The 16,484-nt window shown below is 37.8% G+C and overlaps 1 protein-coding gene across 3 annotated transcripts in view; it reads left to right on the forward strand.

The window, feature by feature from the left end:
• The window catches only part of ADK (adenosine kinase), a 581,536-nt gene that overhangs the window by 72,312 nt on the left and 492,740 nt on the right, over positions 1 to 16,484 (forward strand). The gene's annotated exons all lie outside the window — the stretch shown is intronic.

The following is a 16,484-nucleotide window of genomic DNA, read 5'->3' on the forward strand; positions in this document are numbered from 1 at the left end:
CACCATCGCATTGACCTGCTCTTTGAAAATTAACCCTAATTCTATAAGAGTACCAATAAGAGAGTAGAGTGATAGCGCTAATTATCTTTTTTTTTTTTTTTTTTTTGAGACGGAGTCTCGCTCTGTCACCCAGGCACCCAGGCTGGAGTGCAGTGGCGCGGTCTCGGCTCACTGCAAGCTCCGCCTCCCGGGGTCACGCCATTCTCCTGCCTCAGCCTCTCCGAGTAGCTGGGACTACAGGCGCCTGCCACCACGCCCGCTAGTTTTTTGTATTTTTAGTAGAGACGGGGTTTCACCGTGGTCTCGATCTCCTGACCTCGTGATCCACCCGCCTCGGCCTTCCAAAGTGCTGGGATTACAAGCGTGAGCCACCGCCCCCGGCCTTGCTCTAATTATCTTGATATTGATAAATAAAGAGCAGCCTGGCATGGTGGTTCACACGTGTAATCCCAACACTTTGAGAGGCTGAGGTGGAAGGATTGCTTGAGGCCGGGAGTACAAGACCAGCCTGAGAAACGCAGTGAGACCCCATCTCTACAAAAAACTTAAAAAAGGCCGGGCACGGTGGCTCACGCCTGTAATCCCAGCACTTTGGGAGGCCGAGGTGGTTGGATCACCTGAGGTCAGGAGTTCGAGACCAGCCTGGCCAAGATGGTGAAACCCTGTCTCTACTAAAAATATAAAAATTAGCCAGGCATGGTTGTGGGTGCCTGTAATCCCAGCTACTCAGGAGGCTGAGGCAGGAGAATTGCTTGAATCTGGGAGGCAAAGGTTGCAGTGAGCCAAGATCACGCTACTGCACTCCAGCCTGGGTGACAGGGCGAGACTCTGCCTCAAAAAAAGGAAAAAAAAATTAGTCTGATGAGGTGGTGTGTGCCTGTAGTCCCAGCTGCTCAGGAAGCTGAGGCAGGAGGATCTCTTGGGCCTAGGAGATCAAGGCTGCAGTGAACCATGATCATTCCACTGAGTTCTGGACTGGACAACAGAGTGAGACCTTGCCTTTAAAAAAATAAAAAAAGAATACCAATAAGAGAGTACAATGATAGTTCTAATTATCTTGATATTAATGAATATTAAGTATGTTTTCATTAAAACATTTTTAGTTCCTGAAATTTTGTGATTCAGATTTCATATACACTTAGTTACTGATGCTTCACGAGTATACTTGTTTCTCTGTCTGAGGAAGATTGGCATGGGAAAACAGGGAAATATTGGTCAGCAGTGACACTTGTTTTTCTAAGCAAAGTGGTTTTTCTCAAGTTCCTGTTTTTCATTATTCTACATACTGAAGACCTTGGGGAATGATTTTAAGTAGAGAAAGCTGAGCAATTCAAGTTGTGATGTGATTTATCTAAAACTATAGGATTTATACTTTGTTCTGTACGTGATCCAGTAATGAACTGGTTTCATCAGCTTTCTAGTTTTTTTAGTTTTGGTTTTGTAAATGGAATAATTTAAAATAAATTAAGAAAACATCAGTATTTGACTAAGTATTTTTTCACCTACTTTACATTGTGCTAGGCATTAAAGAAAAGATAGTGTGCAGCTTTTTATGTCAATTATATCTCAATAAAGTGGTTTAAGAAAAAGTAAAAGATACTGATTTTATTTATAAATGGAATCTTACTCTCCAATAGTGGCTTTTCAAAATCTTTAGACACATCTGCAGTTGTCAAAAATAGAACCATTTTGTTTCCATGAATATCTATTTTATGAATATATAAATTTTGTATTACCTTGGATTTTGAGATCTGATCATAAAGATTTAGGTAAGGAAAGTTAAAAGTTGTCTGGATTTAGGGGTGAATTCCAAATGCAAATATAAATAAATTCAGAAGTATCCATACTACTTAACACAGAGTAACCTGATATCTGAAGATTTTTTTTTTGTTTGCTATAAGGCAAAGGGAAAATCTCTTTAAAGGGGATTCACATTTATTTACTTGGCTTTTTAAGATAGCTACCAAGGTAAACAGTGAACTTTTGTAAGCAGTGTATACTGTTCTAAATATGAAGTGTATTTTCCCTTCTGATAGTGAATGAATTCCATTATGATTTTTTAATGTCAAAAATTAAATTATTTTGTCAGAATAACCCCTTAAATTTTTAAATTTTGTCTTATAAAAGTTAATTATATTGTGATATTTAAATGTTTGCCAATTTAGGATTATGATGAGATGGAAGAAAATAAATAAATTATGCAATAGACATGAACCTTCAAGGGTATTAGGACGTGCTCAGGATATGATCTTTGGTGCAGTGTAAAAATGCAATTTCTTAGTGAATAGTGTCAATTTCCAAACCAGCAGGAAAGTTATAAGTATTTAAATGGAATGTTTAGGGATATGTCAGGGAAGTTAGAGACAATAACATCTGGTATGCTTTTTTTGTTTTTTTTTGTGAGACGGAGTCTTGCTGTGTCGCCCAGGCTGGAGTGCAGTGGTGTGATCTCGGCTCACTGCAAGCTCCGCCTCCTGGGTTCACGCCATTCTCCTGCCTCAGCCTCCAGAGTAGCTGGGACTACAGGTGCCCACCACCACGCCTGGCTAATTTTTGTATTCCTAGTAGAGACGGGGTTTTGCTGTGTTAGCCAGGATGGTCTTGATCTCCTGACCTTGTGATCCGCCCGTCTTGGCCTCCCAAAGTGCTGGGATTACGGGGCGTGAGCCAGCGTGCCTGGTCTGGTATGCTCTTAAATTAATTGTTAATGCTGTGACTTAGCAGTTCTTTGAAATCATCAAGATCATAGACTGGGCTTGTGCCTATAATCCCAGCACTTTGGGAGGCTGAGGCAGGAGGATTGCTTGAGCCTACGAGTTGGAGACCAGTCTGGACAACATAGTGAGACTCTTGTCTCTACAAAAAGTTAACAAAAGTAGCCGGATGTGGTGGTGCCTGCCTGTAGTCCCAGCTACTTGGGAGACTGAGGTGGGAGGATTGCTTGAGACCAGGAGGTCCAGGCTGCAGTGAGCTATGATCTGTGCCACTGTGCTCCAGCCTGGGTTACAGAATGAGACCCTGTTAAAAGAATCTTTTTTTTTTTTTTTTTTTTTCTGGCAAGAATGATCTAAGAACTGGATATTTGTAAAGCTAATAGAAAAAAAATCCTGTGAAGCAAAAAGTCAAAATTGAAATAAGCCAGGACTGACAGCAAGGTTAAATGCTAAATTTTTTTTAGTGTTCATAAATAAGGTACAGTTTTAAAAATATCATAAACATTTTTATGATCCTATTCTCAGGGCCCAGTTTTTTTTGTATCTTTAAAATTATAGAATTTTGATTCTAGAAATGAACCCTTGAACCAATATCCATATTTTATCATAAGGTGAGAGTAACATTGATAAAATGACTTGCTATAGTTTGCATTGCTACTTAAGGACAGTACTAGACCAGAAACCAAGTCTCCTGAGTCCCATTTAAGTGCTATTTTTGTCACACCAAGCAGTTCTCTAAGTATATAGTCTTTTTTTTTAAATTTTTTTGAAACAGGGTCTCGCTTTGTCACCCAGGCTAGAAAACAGTTGCGTGATCATGGCTCACTACAGTCTTGTTTTTAGAGATGAGGTCTCCTTATGTTGCTCAGGTTGGTCTCAGACTCCTGACCTCAAGCAATCCTCCTGCCTCTGCTCCCAAAGTGTCGTGATTACAGGCATGACCTACTGCACCCAGCCAGTAACTTTTTTTTTTTTGAGATGGAGTCTCACTCTGTTGCCAGGGTGGAGTACAGTGGTGCGATCTTGGCTCACTGCAACCTCCACCTCCCAGGTTCAAGTGATTCCCCTGCCTCAGCCTCCTGAGTAGCTGGGACTACAGATGCCTGCCACCACGCCTGGCTAATTTTTATATTTTTAGTAGAGACAGGGTTTCACCATATTGGTCAGGCTGGTCTCAAACTCCTGACCTCAGGTGATCCACCTGCCTCAGCCTCCCAAAGTGCTGGGATTACAGGCGTGAGCCACCATGCCTGGCCGCCAGTAATTTTTTTTTTTTTAAAGGGATTAATATCCATTGCAAGACTTGGTAACTGATCACAGAGAACTCAGTAGTTAATTAAATCAGTTTCACAATATTGTGTTTTGGTTTTGGAAATCACTTCAGACCTATAACCAATATTGAGTGAGTTGAAGAGAATTAATTACTTCCAAATACAAGGCACTTTACATTCTTCCAAGGAGAGGATGCGACACAAAGCTGTTTGGTCAGCTTGATACAAAAGCTCTTAGGTATGCTCATGAAGTAAGTCAAATGTATACATTTTACAACCACATATTATGTTAAATGGAATTAGTTTTTTCTTTTTCCTTCCCATTTCTTTGAACAGTCTTATTCAGAATCTTCATCATTAGCAACTTTGTCATCATTGGAGTCCTTTTCTCTAGAACACATCAGCCTCTTTCTATGTATGATATTTTTGCTGGAAATTTTATCCTGAGCTATAAATGCCTCTTATGTAAGAAAAGTTTTTTTTTTCTTTTTTCTTTTTTTTTTTTTTTGAGACAAGGTCTAACTCTGTTGCCCAGGTTGGAGTGCAGTGGTGTGATCATGACTCACTGCAGCCTTGACTTGGTGGGCTTAAAATATCCTCCCATCAGCCTCCTGAGTATCTGGGACTACCGGTGTGCACCACCACACCTGGCTAATTTTTGTATTTTTTGTAGCGACGGGGTCTTGCCATGTTGTTCAGGCTGGTTTTGAACTCCTGGGCTCAAGTGATATGTCTGCCTTGGCCTCCCAAAGGGCTGGGATTACAGGTGTGAGCCACCGTGCCTGGCCAAGAAAAGTTTTTTTTAAAGTTTATTTTTGTATGTAGTCATAATATTTGTAAGGTAACCTTTTCACTGTATTGCTTTTTAAACTAAGGTTTAAATAGTTTATTGTAATAAGAGTTACCATTTGTGCTTATAAGGCTGCATCTCCAGGAGTAAGTACTAAATCTGTGTTAGGTTTCTTTGCTTCTTTTTTTTGTTTTTTTTTTTCTTTTACTGATACGGTCAGGTGGTCAGGTTACTTCTGTAAGGATCCAAAACTAGCGTTGATTGAGGTCATTTCAGGCTTATACATGATCTACAAATGATTCTCAACCAATTGAGATATGAGTTCACGTCTTTTGATGAACTTTTGATTGTGATCTTACTGTAAAATTCTAGGATCTCATAACTTCTATGAAATTTTTATACCTGGATTATAAAACTTCGGAAAGATTTGCTTAAATATTTTGTTGCTTAAAAGAAAATAATTGGCCAAGTGTGGTAGCTCACGCCTGTAGTCCCAGCATTTTGGGAGGCTGAGGCAGGTGGATCAATTGAGCTCAGGAGTTTGAAACCAGCCTTGGCAACGTGGCGAAACCCTGTCTTTACTAAAAGTATAAAAAAAATTAGCTGGGCATGGTGGCACTCACCTGTAGTGCCAGCTACTCAGGAGGCTGAGGTGAGAGGATTGCTTGAGCCCAGGAAGTTGAGGCTGCAGTGAGCAAAGATTGCACAACTGCACTCCAGCCTGGGCAATAGAGTGAGAACCTGTCTCAAAAAACAAACAAACAACTCCCCTGTGCACCCCCCCCAAAAAAAAATCAGAAAATAATTAACACTGTCATCAAGGAAGGTAACTCATTATAAGGAATTTTTTTTTTTTTTTTGAGATGGAGTCTTGCTCTGTCACCCAGGCTGAAGTGCAGTGGCACAATCTCGGCTCACTGCAAGCTCCACCTCCCAGGTTCACGCCATTCTCCTGCCTCAGCCTCCCAAGTAGCTGGGACTATAGGTGCACGCTGCCACACCCAGCTAATTTTTCTATTTTTAGTAGAGGCAGGGTTTCACTATGTTGGTGAGGCTAGTCTTGAACTCCTGACCTCGTGATCCACCCGCCTCGGCCTCCCAAAGTGCTGGGATTACAGGCGTGAGCCACCGCGCCCGGACTATAAGGAATAATTTTGTGATTAAACATGGTCTTATATTCATGAATGATAGGTGAATGAAAAATGTACGTTATTAGTGGTAAAATCTTAAAATCCTTAAAGAATTAATTCTAAATTGCTACCTTCTACTTATGAAGCGCACTATATGGTGCCCTGGACTTAGCATTAGAAGAAACTTAGTTTATGTATGAGTTTTGCCATAGGCTGTAGTCTTGGGGTATCAGTTAGAATTCAATGCCACTGTGATATTAAGAAATAAGGAATTTATTACAGGAATTAAACCTTATTCAATCATGGGAAAAACTAGGGATATTAAGGTCCCTAAAATGTGAGAGAAAAGTTGCTAACCTGCCTTTTGATGTAGGTTAATGAATTGCGTGTTCTGCTATAGGGAAACTGTGAAGGAGGTTCGTGTGTTTTAGGCTCTTTGCAACTACCACCTTTGGGCCTTTAGTGAAAAATCTGGTGATAGGTTTGGTCCTGGTAGTTGTGGATGGAAGGTAGAGTGGGGATGAGTAAGGACAGATTACAGTTCTGCCCATACCTTTGTGTCTGTCCTTCCTGCCTCTAACCAATGACTGCCTTTGGAATGAAATGGCTACTGCTTCAATTGCATCCTCTAAATTTTATGCAAATTTCTCTTGTGACATATCTTAAGCTGAAACCATATAGGAGAGGAAATTAGGGGAAGTGTACTTCTTCTTGGCACGGTTTAAGACCTTAACTTTGTTTAATCACTTAGTCTTCCAAACTTAAGTTCCTCAGATATCATTTTGGGTTTAGATTAGTGCTTTTCTGTCATTGTCCATTAAACAAATGATTTCTTTCATTACCTACTTCTCTTTTAGTCTGTTCAGTGATCCCTCTGGGTATAAGTTCTGAATTTCTAGCATAAAACTCTTCAACAATAACAAAAAATGATAATGATCTTTCCCGTCAATTTTTAGGGGGAAGGATAAGGTGTTTCCTAGAAACTTTATTCAGAGCTCTTTAGTCAAAGTGTAGTTCATTGATCCTTAACTGCAATTTACTTGACAAGATACATTTATGGGATGAAATTTATTGAGGGTAACAGAATGGAGAGAGAAACTGCTGGTGTGATGAATTCTCTTTCTTCTTGGTCTGCAACAAACAGGAATATTTTGAGAATGTAGCTATGGCAGATTTTAATGTAAGAGTTATGCCAACACTATTTCCCCTTAAGGGCTGAGTCAGACCTTTTGGGAATGATATACACTTGGGGGTCTTGAGTGAACCTTTAGTGTTTATTAGCAGCCAATCTAACCTTGAAAACTCTACTATGTTGATTTCTTTTTGGAAAGTGTTGAACAATTAAATAATACATTTTAAAGAACAAGGAAGAAGGGCATTGTTTTAATTATTTTATGATCTAATTTAATCTCCACAGCAACTCTGTGAAGCAGATATTGTAATCATTCCCATTTTACAGATGAGGAAGAGACTTCGTAACTTGGCTTATATAAGAAAAGGATAGAACTGTTTAGATCTTTTTGATTGCTTTCCATTTTGTATAAGTTTAGTGACTTAGGAACCTTTTTTAAAAAACTTTTTTGGAGGAGTGATATTGTTCATTATGAACATATCTACTTGAAAAGTATTTAAAGGTTTTTTTTTATTTTTATTTATTTATTTATTTTTTTATTATTATACTTTAGGTTTTAGGGTACATGTGCACAATGTGCAAGTTTGTTACATATGTATCCATGTGCCATGTTCATTTCCTGCACCCATTAACTCGTCATTTAGCATTAGGTATATCTCCTAATGCTGTCCCTCCCCCCTCCCCCAACCCCACAACAGTCCCCGGAGTGTGATGTTTCCCTTCCTGTGTCCATGAGTTCTCATTGTTCAGTTCCCACCTATGAGTGAGAACATGCGGTGTTTGGTTTTTTGTCCTTGCGAGTTTACTGAGAATGATGTTTTCCAGTTTCATCCATGTCCCCACAAAGGACATGAACTCATCATTTTTTATGGCTGCATAGTATTCCATGGTGTATATGTGCCACATTTTCTTAATCCAGTCTATCGTTGTTGGACATTTGGGTTGGTTCCAACTCTTTGCTATTGTGAATAGTGCCGCAATAAACATACGTGTGCATGTGTCTTTATAGCAGCATGATTTATAGTCCTTTGGGTATACACCCAGTAATGGGAGGGCTGGGTCAAATGGTATTTCTAGTTCTAGATCCCTGAGGAATCGCCACACTGACTTCCACAATGGTTGAGCTAGTTTACAGTCCCACCAACAGTGTAAAAGTGTTCCTATTTCTCCACATCCTCTCCAGCACCTGTTGTTTCCTGATTTTTTAATGATGGCCGTTCTAACTGGTGTGAGATGGTATCTCACTGTGGTTTTGATTTGCATTTCTCTGATGGCCAGTGATGATGAGCATTTCTTCATGTGTTTTTTTGCTGCATAAATGTCTTCTTTTGAGAAGTGTCTGTTCATGTCCTTTGCCCACTTTTTGATGGGGTTGTTTGTTTTTTTCTTGTAAATTTGTTTGAGTTCATTGTAGATTCTGGATATTAGCCCTTTGTCAGATGAGTAGGTTGCAAAAATTTTCTCCCATTCTGTAGGTTGCCTGTTCACTCTGATGGTAGTTTCTTTTGCTGTGCAGAAGCTCTTTAGTTTAATTAGATCCCATTTGTCAATTTTGGCTTTTGTTGCCATTGCTTTTGGTGTTTTAGACCTGAAGTCCTTTCCCACGCCTATGTCCTGAGTGGTATTGCCTAGGTTTTCTTGTAGGATTTTAATGGTTTTAGGTCTAACATTTAAGTCTTTAATCCATCTTGAATTAATTTTTGTATAAGGTGTAAGGAAGGGATCCAGTTTCAGCTTTCTACATATTTTTGATGGAAATTATATTTTATAAGTTTTAGTATGGTTCACTAGAAATATGTCACAGTTTATAGGTAATACTGTGTTTTATTTTGAATTGGCTAATTGTTAAGGTAAAACTTTAGAGGATAAAGTGAGCTCATATTGATGAATGGTTATCTGATATTTCCAACAGACTAGGTCTTTTTTTGAAGTTCATTTATTATAACTTTATTCTTTGTGATACTAGCTCCCTCTGTAGAACTTCAATAAGATTGCAACTGGGCTTTTTCAATAATTTAGAAAAGTGATCTAAACATTATCTATAAAATTTCCCTGTAAAATTTTACTTTGTATTCTAATCAGTTGCAAGTGGGTTTTTAAAGGTATAAATGTAACCTTTACAAAAATGTTTCACTTTGTACATACAAAGTTTTAATAACATATACAAAATAAAACTTTCTTCTTCAAACATTCCTGTAACTTTAATGCTTTTTTATTTGGGAAGGCTAGAGAGAGGTGTGATTTCTAGCTCTGTAGGTCTGTGTTGAGTAAAGCCTGATGGAAGCTCTAGGGGAAAAATAAATTTTGAAGTTTAGCTGGATACTTGAAATTATCCTTTTTTTTTTTTCTGAAACTTTCCGGTTTGACTTGGGTGGGAAAATGTTCATAAGGGATTTTTTTTTTTTTTTTGTCTTGTACAGGAGGGGAAAGCAAACTTCTACAACAGGTAGAAAGAGCAAAGAGAAAATCTTAGCAAGATCCAGAAAATTAGCGAAGAATTGCAGGAAAAAATGCTTTACATATACGGTTTAAAAAAATTTTCCTTTTTCTTTTTTTTTCTCGAGATGTGGTCTCACTCTGTCTCCTAGACTGGAGTTCAGTGGCATGATCATAGTGATCGTCCCACCTCAGCCTCCTAAGTAGCTGGGCCTACAGGCATGTGCCACCATGCCTGGCTCCTTTTTGTATTTTTAGTAGAGATTGCATTTTGCCATGTTGCCCAGGCTGGTCTCGAGCTCCTGGGCTCAAGTGATCTGCCTACCTCAGCCTCCCAAAGTGTTAGGATTACAGGCGTGAGCCACTGCACCCTGCTCACATATATGAGTTCTATGAGTTTATGCTGTTGTTGGAAAATCCTTTGTTATCAAAGTCTACTTCCAATTTTCCTGTGTGGGAGTGAGCTTATTTTACCACCACTTTTTCTTCTTTCTTTCTGCTATGGTTTGAATGGTTGTCCCCTCCAAAACTCATGTTGAAATTTAATTGCCATTGTAACGGTAATAAGAGGTGGACAGTAATAAGAGGTGGAGGCCTTTAAGAGGTGATTAGATCATGGGGCCCTACCTTCATGAGTGCATTAATGCAGGTGTGGGTTAGTTATCTCTAGAGGGTTGTTATAAAGTGAGTCTGGCCCCTCAAGCACTTGCTTGCTGTTTGCCTTCTGCCATGGGATAATGCAGCAAGAAGTTGCTGAGCAGAAGCTGGCACCATACTCTAGGACTTCCCAGCCTTCAGAACTGAGAAACATATTAATATTTCTTTCCTTTATAAATTACCCAATCTCAGGTTTCTGTTAAAAGCTGTAGCAATCAAACTAAGACACTCCCCTAAACCATTTTATATTAAATTGTAAGTTGTATAATTAGCTCTTCAAAGATGTTTTCTCAGACATAATGTAAGCTCCATGAAGGCAGAGGAAATATGATTGACTTGCAACATGGAATTTAGAAAAATGAGTGAACTGATTTTAACCATAAAGCTAGGGACTAAAACATACAAATGAGGATAAGAAAGAACTGAAGTACATATGCTCTTTCAGTTTCTAAAAATTTAACTGTATTTTCTTCTAAGTAGATTGAAGGATGTTCTTAGGATTACGCTTGAGTAGGCTTTTAAACAATTTTGTGTGGATAATTATCTTTGAAGCCTTTGTTAGTACTAAACATCTTTATTCTGTTAAAATATAATACAGTTTATTCAAACAGATGTACAGTGTGTATTGTGGCACAAAGAAATTCAAGAATGATTCTTATTCTTTTTGTTTGTTGGCCTTGACTAAATTTGATATCAGATAATTGCTTTAAGGAATAGATAGGCCAATTTTATTGGTATAACAAATCTACCCTTCATTATCCATAAACCACTTAAATAGTAATCTGGTTTTCCTATACAGGCACACCTTGGAGATATTGGGGGTTTGGTTCTGGACTATCACAATAAAGTGAATATCACAATAAAGAGAAATACATGAAGATTGTATTTCCCCAGTGCATATAAAAGTTGTGGTGATATCACGATGTAATCTATTGTATGCAATAACATTGTGTATAAAAAATGTATATGCCTTAATTTAATGTAATCTATTGTATACAATAACATTGTGTATAAAAATGTATATTCCTTAATCCATAAAAATACTTTATGGATAAAAATGCTAACAATCATCTGAGCCTTTAGCAAGTTATCATCATTTTGCTGGTGGAGGGTCGTGCCTCAGTGTTGATGGCTACTGACTGATCAGGATGTTGGTTGCTGAAGGTTGTAGTGGCTGTGGCAATTTCTTAAAATAAGACAATAATGAAGTTTGCTGTGTCAGAGCCTTCCTTTCATGAAAAATTTCTCTGTAATATGCAATGCTGTCTGATAGCATATTACCCACAGTAGAACTTGGAAAATTGGAGTCAGTCCTCTCAAACCACACTGTTGCTTTATCAGCTTAAGTTTATGGAATATTCAAAATCCTTTGTTGTCATTTCAGCAGTGTTCACAGCATCTTCACCAGGAGTACATTCCATCTCAGGAAACCACTTTTTTTGCTCATCTATAAGAAGCAACCCCCTGTCCATTCAAGTTTTATCATGAGATTGCAGCATTTCAGTATCCATCTTCAGGCTCCACTTCCAATTCTAGTTCTCTTGCTGTTTCTACCACATCTTCAGTGACTTCGTCCCTGAAGTCTTGAAACCCTCAAAGTCATCCACGAGGGCTGGAATTCACTTCTTCCAAACTCCTGTTAATGTTGATGTTTTGACCTCCTCCCATGAATCACGAATGTTCTTAATGGCATCTAGAATGATGAATACGTTGCAGGAGGTTTTCATTTTACTTTGTCTTATCCATCAGAGGAATCACTGTCTATGGCAGCTATAGTCTTGCAAAATATATTTCTTAAATAATAAGACTTGAAAGTCAAAATTACTCCTTGATTTGGGGGTTGCAGAATGAATGTTGTATTAGCAGCCATGAAAACAGCATTCATCTCCTTGTACATCTCCATCAGAGTACTTGGGTGACTGGGTGCATCATCAATGAGCAGAAATATTTTAAAAGGGGCCAGGCATGGTGGCTCACACCTGTAATTCCAGGACTTTGGGAGGCTGAGGCAGGTGGATCACCTGAGATCGGGAGTTCGAGACCAGCCTGACCAACAGGGAGAAACCCCGTCTCTACCAAGAACAGAAAATTAGTCAGGTGTGGTGGTGCATGCCTGTAATCCCAGCTACTCGGAAGGCTGAGGCAGGAGAATCGCTTGAACCTAGGAGGCGGAGGTCATGGTGAGCCAAGATCGCACCATTGCACTCCAGCCTGGGCAACAAGAGTGAAACTCCATCTCAGAAAAATAAAAACCTAGCCTCCCAAAGTGCCAGGATTACAGGCGTGAGCCACTGCGCCTGTCTGTCCGCCCATCTTCTTTTTTAAGAGCAAGAAAATGTTTCCCAGAAGTACTCTGGTAGATTCTCATCACACACACATTCCTAAACCAGTTACTAGCAAAGAAAATAGAATTATCATTATTAATTAGCATATTCTGAAGTACATGTTTCCTTATAACTGAACAAAAATTAGAGCTCCACTGGCAACGGGGAAATGGCTGTTGACTTGGCAACTAATAGTGAATTGCTCACAATGTTTAAGTGAAATGGCCTGTCAGATTTCCTGGGAACACAGGAACCAGGGCCAGACTTAGAAACGGCCTCAGTAAGAGGTTTTCTAAAACTATTTTCTGTTGTCGTAATTATTCCTAATTACCTTGTGCACTAAAAAAAATTAAAAATTTTAAATTTAGAATTTTAAACACATTTCCTGACAGTAACCAAGATATAAAAATGTATAAAATTCAGTGAATATATTTTAAAGCATGGAAGATTTGTGTTACCCTCAGACTTGAAAGGGAACCTGTAAAGTTATGGTCTCATGGGAAATATTGTTTCTTTTTGCCTTGACATAATTTTCAGGCTCTTTGGTTTTATTCTAAGCAACCCAGCAGGGCACCTTTAAAAAGAAACAAACAAACAAAATTACTGTCTCTAAACCAAAGAATATAGAAAAATACATTCAGGAGAATAGTGTACATTGAAAACTGCCACTTTAGCTAGCGGTTTTTTTTTTTTTTTCTTTTTTTTTAGACGGAGTCTCGCTCTGTCCCAGGCTGGAGTGTAGTGGCGTGATCTCGGCTCACTGCAACCTCTACCTCCCGGTTTCAAATGATTCTTATGCCTCAGCCTCCTGAGTAGCTGGGATTACAGGGGCCAGCCACCATGCCCAGCTAATTTTTTCATATTTTTAGTAGAGAGTACTTCTTAACTGAGAAGAGATGCTGTAAAGTTTTAGGAAATCACAGTGGGGATGGTAGTCATACTTCTACTTTCTTCTGAATATAATATTGTTTCTTTTTTCTCCTGCAGTAATTTTTTTTTTCTTTTTGCTTTAAGGCTTGGTAGTTCTGAGAATTTTAGATTCAGTTATAATCGACTGTAACTATCAACACATGTTATGGAGTAGTATAAATTGTTACTTGATGTTTGGAGTTGTTTTACTCAGTCACTCAGCAAAGGTAAGATTAGATCTCCATTAGATGAAAAGTATTATCTCTTATGAAAAGAGACATTGGTTAGCTGTGGATGAAGACAATGGCTATGGGGTCAGTCAACCTTGTAGAAAGAATAGGCTAGGCACAGTGGCTCATGCCTATAATCCCACCACTTTGGGGTGGTCGAAGCCAGTGGATCACTTGAGCCCAGCAGTTCGAGACCAGACTCGGCAACATAGTGAGAGCCCCCTCTCTACAAAAAATTAAAAAAAAAAAAAACTAATACCACCACAAGGTTAAGCTCTGAGGAGATTTCAGCTTTACAATAATTACAGTATTACAATAATGTTTAACTTCTCAATAATTAAAAACCAAAGCAATGTTGCAACCTTGGTTCAATATTCAAATATATTTTTCTTGGTAACCAAGCTACTTCACTATTTATAGTACTTTATAAATGATTTAAAATTGTTACGCAGTTTTTTCAAAAAAGTATTCATAAGGTAAATGTAGAAAATTATTTTAAAACGAAAGTGATGCCCACCAGATGGTGCTATTTCGCCTGTTTTATCTGTGACAGTAAGTAGGAAAAATGAATATAGAACTTCAAAAAAGTGTATGGAAGATCTAGAATATTTGGGCATTGTATTTTGAGTATAGATGAGCTCAGTGGAAGGAAGCATTCAAATATTCTAAACTTGTACTGTATGTTTATCTTAATAAAGGTAAAGATGAATTCCCAGAGTTAATATGCCAGATAACCTTTTATTTAGTCTAAATATGTTAAGTAGATTTTTTGAAAAGTTGACCTATATGCAAATTGTATTAACTTCATAACTGTATATGCATGAAAAATGAAATTATTTATTAGATATGTGTTACCAAAATTTGTTTCAAGATTTCTTTGTATTGTTAAGTAAATAATATTACTATCTCATTTGAGTTACATTGTGATTTACAAATTAAGGGAAACATTTTGATTATTTATGTGTTTGTAATTATTACCCAGAAACTTAGGCTTGAATTCACTATTTTTACAAAGGAAAGAGATGACTCTTCTAAATTAATTTTTGTATTAGGAAGAGGGCAAACTATGTGGTACAGTGTTCACTTAGATGCAGCCGTTGAATGACGATCCATTACAGTCAAAATGGTTAGCTAATGAAATATTTTTCAGTAAAGTTGGAAAGATTTAGCCAGCTCTTAAAAGTGTTTCTAGGATTTTAATGTAGTCTTTTTCCCCCTGATTTTGTTATCACTCTGTATTTTTCTCTGGTCATGAGATTGAACCATAAAAGTCATGTAGATGCTTGTTATAAGTATTTGCCAAAGTCATCGTTGTCAGTGATTTTATTGGCATGTGTGAAATTAGAGATTAAACTTGCTTTGAAATCTTGCATTTGAATTTTTCTTCTGGAAAGGTACATGTATAACTTTCAATTTAATGTTCAATTATTGGTAACAGAATGAAGCATCTCTCTATAGGCCAGTAAATATATATAGTAGATTTTATTGTATTCCTGTACTGTTTTTGAATGAATATTTTACTAATTATATTAACATAATCCTCATACATACCCTTAAGATTAGGATCTACTATAATGCTTTATTTGAACTTGTTTCATAGCATTTGTCTTTTTTTAACTTTGGATTATAGTTTTGGAATATAAATCAGATCCCTCCTACAAAAACATAAAGTTCTTCATGCCTTCTCTCATTCCACTTATCACAATACTTTACATGTAGTAGATGACCCTATATATTTTTTACACAAATGAATAGTTTTGTCATGCCAAGTGTTGTTATTAGTATTATAGTACAAAGGAAATAATTTAGATAGCTTTTCTTTCTTGAAGGAATTTCCTTTGTGACAATGAATATTCCTCATTCCATAGTTTTTTTTTGTTTTGTTTTTGTTTTTTTTTTTGTTTTTTTTTTTTTTTTGAAACGGAGTCTTACTCTGTCACCTAGGGTGGAGTGCAGTGGCGCAATTTCAGCTCGCTGCACTGTCCACCTCCCAGGTTCAAGCAATTCTCCTGCCTCAGCCTTCTTAGTAGCTGGGATTACAGGCATGCACCATCACGCCCGGCTAATTTTTGTAATTTTAGTAGAGATGGGGTTTCACCATATTGGTCAGGCTGGTCTTGAACTCCTGACCTCAGGTGATCCACTCACCTTGGCCTCCCAAAGTGGGATTACAGGCATAAGCTACTGCACCCGGTCTCTGTTCTACAGTTTTTTATCTTATGCTTTTCTGAAATGACTTTTTATAGTTGAGTCTAAAAGGATCATCTCATTGGAATCTCATATCACAGTTACGATGCATTCTATCATGATGAGGGTAAGTGTGTATTTTCAGGTTAAAAAAATCAAAATATTATTGTCAGCCTGCATGAGTATTAGAGATTGTCTGGTCCAGGAGTTCTCAGATTGTGGTTCAAGGGCCTCTTGTGGGAGGGGGGTCAGGGGTCCTTAAGACCTTGACAGAAGTTCTGTGAGGGCAGAACTGTATTCAAAGTAATACTAAGACTGTGTTTACCCTTTTCATTCTCATTCTCTCATGAGTGTAGGTGGAGTTTTCTAGAGGTTGCATACCATGCCATACTGATTGAATGCACAAGTTATATGAGACTCTAGCAGTTCTGTCAAAAGACAAAGTTACAACAAATTTAGTTTAAAGATCTCAGTCAGCTTTATTGTAATTCTAGAATCAGGCAATACTTCATTCCATAAAGTAGAGTGTGTGTTCCAATGAGTTGAGCAGGTGGTTGGTTTTATAGACAAAAAGGGCTGAAGAAAGCAGATTGGTCATTTCAAAGTGAATTCTCTTGTAAGGTCTGGATGGGGAGACAGGACAATAGAAAGACTGGTAAATATCAGGTTACTTCAGATTAGGGATTAAAACAGAGGAAACTTCA

The sequence above is a fragment of the Nomascus leucogenys genome, chromosome 18 (genome assembly GCF_006542625.1).
Source record: "Nomascus leucogenys isolate Asia chromosome 18, Asia_NLE_v1, whole genome shotgun sequence".
NCBI lineage: Eukaryota > Metazoa > Chordata > Mammalia > Primates > Hylobatidae > Nomascus > Nomascus leucogenys.